The 7500-nt window shown below is 38.3% G+C and overlaps 1 protein-coding gene across 1 annotated transcript in view; it reads left to right on the top strand.

Annotated features, from left to right (window-relative positions):
• Positions 1-7312: 7312 nt before the first annotated feature.
• Positions 7313-7500, top strand: part of LOC307261754 (sphingosine-1-phosphate phosphatase 1-like) — a 29227-nt gene continuing 29039 nt past the window's right edge. Inside the window, exon 1 of the mRNA XM_080042357.1 lies at positions 7313-7500. This exon is cut by the window's right edge and continues 957 nt beyond it. The gene's annotated coding sequence lies outside the window, so the exon portion shown is untranslated.

Here is a 7500-nt window from a genome sequence, read left to right as displayed (position 1 = left end):
CTGTTATTTCCTGCTATACGCCATTCATACTGTATCTCTCCTGTCTTTCTTCATCCATTCATAACTCTCCTGTCTTTCTTCATCCATTCATAACTCTCTTTGGTTGCGTTCCGAATCGCATACTTTCTACTATATAGTATGTAGTAAAAAGATTTAGGATGTCCCGATTCTTGTGGCCAGATTTAGGATGGTTAGAAGTACCCGGATGTCCTACTTCATGCGGCCAAGATTGTTAGTGTTGAAAAGTGCATGCTATTTGGGCGATTCTGACCCACAATCCAGTGCGCACATGAAGTGACGTAACATCGACGAAGCCTCCATATGAAAACAAACGGGGATGCGACGGATATAAAAGCAAGAGGCAAGATCAAGGCGCAATGTTATGATGAAATAAGAGAGAAAAGTATGTCCCAATAGTATGCCTACTGTATCCTAACTAGATTATTTTTATCGTCGGATGTAGTATGTAGAATAGAAAAAAGAAAGAGTATGTGATTCGGAATGCAACCTATGTCTTTCTTCTCTGTGTGATTTTGTGTTTTCGTTTTGTCGTTTTGTCCCTGAACATCCCATCCATCAATGCTCGTTTCTTCTTGTGAATCTTGATGCATTTTAATTTTTTACTATCTCTTAAACGCAATTTCTACTGTCTTACCTTGATGTATTTCATGCCCCTGTAAAGCACTTTGAATGGCCTTGTGTCTGAATTGTGCTATAGAAATAAACTTGCCTTGCCTCAGAGTTGCTAATAAACTCCACTGTTTATCTTCTTCTATGCAGAAGACACCCTTATGTGACAGAATTCCCCCTACATTGAAATCCAAGTCACAGCTGTCAGTTCAGAAAAGGACCTTAGAATGAGCCTTTTATATCTACATAGGAGCGGGGCGCTGAGGCCGCCATGTTGCACCGCCACGTTTCTACAGTAGCCCAGAAGGGACAAACTAAACAGCCTTAAGGGCCGTGTCCACCAGGGTTTAGAAAGGGAGTGTTATAATCTTGCCAATCCAACCCTTATGTATAGTAATGATTGTTAAAAGCCCAAACTAACCCTCTTGCCTTTGCGCTTGTCTTCTGTGTGTGTGTGTGTGTGTGTGTGTGTGTGTGTGTCTGTGTGTGTGTCTGTGTCTGTGTGTCTGTCTGTCTGTCTGTCTGTCTGTCTGTATATGTCTCTGTCTGTGTGTCTGTCTGTCTGTCTGTCTGTCTGTCTGTCTCTGTCTCTGTCTCTGTCTCTGTCTCTGTGTGTGTGTCTGTCTGTCTGTGTCTGTGTGTCTGTGTGTCTGTCTGTCTGTCTGTCTGTCTGTCTGTCTGTCTGTCTGTCTGTCTGTCTGTCCCTCAGCACCTGATCCTGCCAGAGGACCGCGGCTGCATCCTGAAGCTTTCCCTGGAGAAGCTTCGGTTCCTGGAGGATCCCGAGGCGTATCTACGGCGATCGGTCCTCATCAACAACCTCATGAGGAAGATAAGCCATGAAGAAGAAGAAGGGCTGGAAGGTATGTGTGCGTGTGTGTGTGTGTGTGTGTGTGTTTTTGTTTCCTTTTTAACTTGCAATTTTCATTTTATTTGCTTCTTTTATTATGTTTTTAAATCGAGTTTTAATTTTAATTTTATTTTTATTTGCTTCTTTTATTCGCTTTTAAATGTTTTATAATGTGTTTTATGTATTCTAATCTTGCCCCTGTAAAGCACTTTGAGTGGCCTTGTGTCTGAATTGTGCTATATAAATAAACTTGCCTTGCCTTGCCTTGTGTGTGTGTGTGTGTGTGTGTGTGTGTGTGTGTGTGTGTGTGTGTGTGTGTGTGTGTGTGTGTGTGTGTGTGTGTGTGTGTGTGTGTGTGTGTGTGTGTGTGTGTGTGTGTGTGTGTGTGTGTGAGTGTTTAGAAGGTACTGTATTGCTTTCATACTAAATAGTGCGCGTTAAAGTTGCACCATGTAACTTTGTGTGTGTCAGAGAAGCCAAACATTTTCCAAGTATATATTCTCATAACTGAATAAACAAACTTTCCTCACAGTAAAATGTGATCCCTGGAACACTGTTTGAAGTCAGAACGCTTCCTGAAAAGTTACTGTCTCACTGTTGTTGTTTACAGCAGCAGGGCCCACAGTTTGGTTTACAAACAGTCTTACGTTTGGTTCCAGGTTCCTCAAAATAATTTTGTTTACAGGCTTATAATAAAAACACACCCAAAAAACATTTGAATATTACGATACAACACAATAAAATCTGACACTTACTAATTAGTTTAAGAGGTACTGTATTTTTCAGCCCTTTAGTAATTAAACTGTTATTCTCTCTCTCTCTCTCTCTCTCTCTCTCTCTCTCTCTCTCTCTCTCTCTCTCTCTCTCTCTCTCTCTCTCTCTCTCTCTCTCAGTGCTGGAGGACCTGGAGGCCGCAGAAGAGGAGGAAGAATCAGCAGAAGATGATTCAGTAGAAGAAGAGGAGATAGAGGGAGTGATGGAGGAGAGGGAGCTGATATACCCGGAGAGGAAGAGGTTAAAGGTGCTAGTCATGGACTGCTGCTCTAGTTACCGTCTCATGCCTTCATGCTACCCGTACGCATTGGGTACGTGCCCGGGTCTTACCCCAAACCATCAAGTCCTACTGTACAATATAGATGACAACGGATGAAATTTAACAGCTGGGAAAAGTGGCTAAAAAAAATCATGATAAAATTTTTATTTATTTTTTTTTTTGTGGAAAAACTCAACATTTCGAATCAACTTTCTTATAGTCTTTAGCGCTTTGGGGCTGAGAAAATCGGCTAAAAAGCGCTATATATATATAAGTCAAGTCCATTTACCATTTACCAATGTAGATGACAATGGATGACCTTTTACAGCTAGGAAAAGTGGCTTAAATAATCTCGTAAAAAAAGGAAAAAAAAAAGGTAAACGAAAGATTTCAAGGCAACGGAAGACTTAACTGGGTCCTTTCACAGCTGAGAAGTGTGTCTAAAATCATCATGGTACATTTTATTTTATTTATTTTTTGGAAAAACTCAAAATTTGGAGTCAACTTTCTTCATTAGATTTTTGAGTTTTGATGTTAAAACTAGAACTATAACGTTTGAAGGAAAACTGTCTACATTTGGCCAACTAATAATCTTCAAATGGGATGACGTATCATTCATTTGAAATGTGAGCTCTACATACTGAGATCCCCAAAGAGTTAAAGTTGTGCAAACGTATAGCATAGCATTGTTTAAGCTTTATTTGACAGTACAGAGTTGAAATGGGGAGACAGAGAGAGAGAGAGAGAGAGAGAGAGAGAGAGAGAGAGAGAGAGAGGGGGGGGGGGGATGACCTGCAGTAAAGACCACTGCAACGAAGGCCTGAGCCAATATGGTACGCGCTCTATCCACTACGCCACGGGAGCGCCCCAACATATTCATATTTTAGTTCAAGTTCTTTTAAGTCAACGTTTCGACTGACTTGGTTATGCTTGTGTTATCTGTACGACAGAGAAATGAGCTATTTGTTTGAGAATTCTTAGTTTGTAGACATGAAAATATTACGTTTTTTTTAAGACATGTGAAAAGTTACATTTAGCTTACAATACATATGGTTGATAAGTTATCTCCACAAAAGTTGGCTCACATGTATACAGCTTTTCCTTCTTTACAACTTTAGAAAGTTTAATTTTTAGACTCAAAACTAAAACAATTTTTTTTTTTGATTCAATTTATTTCAGACATATCAAACATACAAAACAAAATGAAAAGCATGGAAATACAATAAACAATGTTTTCACAAAAAAAAAAGAAAACAAATTATCTGTATTGCTGAGATATGCCTGAAAAGGAGCAGGAAGAAGTATACACTTATTCCTTATTATTAAAATCTAGTGAGATGTTTCGGGGCATGTGGATAACATCTTGTTAAAAAAAAACACCAAGAGAGAGGCGGGCAATTTCACCAAAAACCTTGGATGGGGACACTCGTCTTTAGGTCTGTTTTGATAGTGAACGATTTGAGGCGTTGTGAAAGAAAAACCAACCCCTGATTCCTCTCTCTGCCTCTGGATCAACAAGTTATCTGATGTTGACGTCGAACACAAACACTGCCATTTATTCTAACGTGAAAGACTTAAAAACAAGCTGGATTTTTTTTTTTCCTTTTTTTTCGCTCTCGATATTGTGATTTTTATATTTATATTTGTTTTGCTCATGCGATTCCGTGAGCCTCTTCAGGGATGTACAGACTGCGAGCTAAACGTTTTTAATGCACCTTTAGCTCGCGTGGAAAAATATGCTTCAGTTAATCTTTTTATGCTACTGTGTGATTTGTGAAATATTCTGCTAAAAAAAATTCTCAAAAAAAAAAAATCCCTGGACCATGTGAATTGTCAGTCACTGCTATCTCAAGACCCTTTTGAGGTGCATTTACTGCCTGTGGGAAGATTGTATTTTTGTCCCTCTGTATTTGATGTCCTGTGTGTCCATTCAATATGCTGTCGTTTTTTTTCTTCCTTTTGCATAACGTTGCTGCCCTCTTCTGGTTGACGCCATAAATGACGCCGCTTATTAGCAAGTGGCTGATGTGTTCAAAATCTCACAATGCAGAAAAAAATGCCCTGCGTTCCAAATAACTTGCCCTGTGTTCCGAATCGCATACTCTTTCTTTTTTCTATTCTACATACTACATCTAACGTTAAAAAGAATCTAGTCAGGATGCAGTAGGCATACTATTGGGACATACTTTTACTCTTTTATTTCATCATAACATTGCGCCTTGATCTTGCCTCTTGCTTTTATATCCGTCGCATCCCCGTTTGTTTTCACATGGAGGCTTTGTCGATGTGATGTCACTTCACGTGCGCACCGGATTGTGGGTCAGACTCGCCCCAAATAGGATGCAGTTTTCAACAATAACAATCTTGGCCGGATGAAGTAGGACATCCGGGTGCTTCTAACCATCCTAAATCTGGCCACAAGAATCGGGACATCCTAAATCTTTTTTCTACCATACTAAATTGTAGAAAGTATGCGATTCGGAAAGCAGGGATACTTTTTTTTTACTATACTACATACTAAATCATGCTGGTTTGTGTACTACACAATAATATTGGATGTATGGGTATTTTTTGCATACTGCATTTGACATGCTTGTATAGGGACATCCTAAATCTTTTTATGGCATACTAAATAGTATGGAAGTATGTGTATTGGAAAGCAGGAATCGTGATATTTTTTCAAGTCCACCCATTGAGCATTTATAAGCAGTATATGGAAACATGTTGTACATTTTAACACACTATTATCCAGTTGTTAGCAAGTCCAAATGGAGAATGTCTGTGTAAACAAACATATTTAAATGACAATATAGTGATAACATTATAAACTATTTATTTATAGGGGAAGGTATAATTTTTGACAATCACTCGACATGTCTTTACATCAGTTTATAGTGTAGTGGTGGCTGCTATTACATCTACAGTGCCCACCATCTCTACCATTGTGCCCTTGAGCAAGACACTTAAAACCCCAAAACTGCTCCAGGGGCGCTGTACTATGGCTGACCCTGCGCTCTGACCCCCTCTGGAGTGTGGGAACTTGAGAGGGGAGATGAGGAAAGATGAATTTCAATATACCTTGTGTAAATTGACAAATAAAATAAAAATTAAATAACTGCATTATAGTGTGTTAAAACAAACATAAAGGGTTTACAGAGTGCTTTAATGCTTTAATGCTAAATACTGCGGGTTCAAGTTAAGTTTTATTATTCATCTTTGTCGTATGGAATAATACGGAATAATAGGAATAATTTGTTTATTTCTGAAAATTGTTTCTCTATTTTTGCAGTTAAAAAAAAAGGTAAAATGTCCTCTCTTCGACACCAAATGATTAGTTTGAAGGTATTTTTTAAATCCCTTTAGACATTAAAGTCGCTACGAGGAACTTTTAAATATTTCTGAAACAGTCTCATTTTTCCTCTGATGATCATAATGTAACAGCAAACGAGACCATCAGTGCGAAGAATGCTATTTTCATATTGTTTTACTTAATGCCTTTGTCATGGGTATACGCTCACCCAGGAACAACAGCTGGCGTAGTAAAAACACTACCGCTCTTGTCCAAAGGGGGGCGCTAGAATTAACAAAAAATGAAAGTTCCTCATCTGCTGTATGATACTTTTCCAGTGTCTCTCTGTCTGTTTTAAGGTCTCTGTGTGTCCATGAATTTCACTGATTGAAAATGTGCATCTTGATAAAAATAAATAAAGTCCCTATCCTGCTATATGAAAAATACAAACAAACAAAACAAAAAAATTAAAACAACTGTTGAAGAGGAGCTTGATATTTTAAAATGAGAATTTATATTTTGATGAAAAAAATGCATATTCCATATTTAAGATGAACTATTTTGAAAAAGGGTAATTACATTTTTTTTTCCTTCAGGTGATTGAGTATCAAATAAAGTACGTATGGTGATGACAATGTTTGATGTGTTTTGATGCATCTTTGTGTGGTGATATAAGTAATTTATCTGTCTGTCTGTCTGTCTGTCTATCTATCTATCTATCTATCTGTCTGTCTGTCTGTCTGTCTGCCTGTCTGTCTATCTATCTGTCTATCTGTCTGTCTGTCTGTCTGTCTGTCTGTCTGTCTAACTGCCTGCCTGTCTGTCTGTCTGTCTGTCTCTCTCTCTCTCTCTCTCTATCGTAAATATAATTCATATTTTCTAACATGGTTTATTTTCCTTGTTTTTTTTCATAGATTATATTAGGCTAATTTAAAATTATTTGTAAATTGCACCACAAAACAATAGTCTCCAGTCTAACCGGGTCACGTTACGTCCTGTGAGCACGTCTATTGTGCGCGCGCGTTGGAACTACCGTTGCCTTCAGGTGCTCCTACCTATCTTTACACATGTTCTTTTTTTTGTTGTTGTTTTTTACAGTCTATGGGTCCTGCTACCATTTTTAAACTTTAGAGGCTGAATTTCTAAGTCTTTTATCACACAATTTAATTAACAATCTAGATCCACATAGGCTATAATCTCCTCTGGCAACTCAATAATGGCGATGTTTTTAAATTAATATTAAAAAAATTCTATAGGCTATAATTAGATATTTTCAAACCACCAAGTTCATATTTTTGTTTACTTTTAATTGTTTTCTTGTATCTCCGTGCTAAAAAAAAATCAGTTAAAACACAAAACAGCGAGAATTTGTCCATTGAGTTTGGACAGAGAGTTGCCCAATTTCCGACAGCACACGAAGGCAGCAGTGGTGAAGGCGCGCTCACGAAGAAATCTGTCACTTGCAGGATACGACAGTGGCAGCGGGTCATTGAACGCACCACCAGGACACGGTCGAACAAGAAGATACGAGCCGTCCTGTTTATCCGTTATAACCATTTTACTAAAATAACTTAACAATACTTCGTTCGTCACACGTTGTTACACTTTAAAACCGGTTCGGAGTTTACTTTTTCTTAGAGATGCAGGGGTCAGAAAGCTAACGTTAGCTGGCAGAGCTAGCGTGCATCCTCCGCTGTG

This window comes from Ammodytes marinus (genome assembly GCF_949987685.1).
Source record: "Ammodytes marinus genome assembly, chromosome: 15".
In the NCBI taxonomy this organism is placed as follows: domain Eukaryota; kingdom Metazoa; phylum Chordata; class Actinopteri; order Uranoscopiformes; family Ammodytidae; genus Ammodytes; species Ammodytes marinus.
This window is presented reverse-complemented; position numbering and strand designations above follow the sequence as displayed.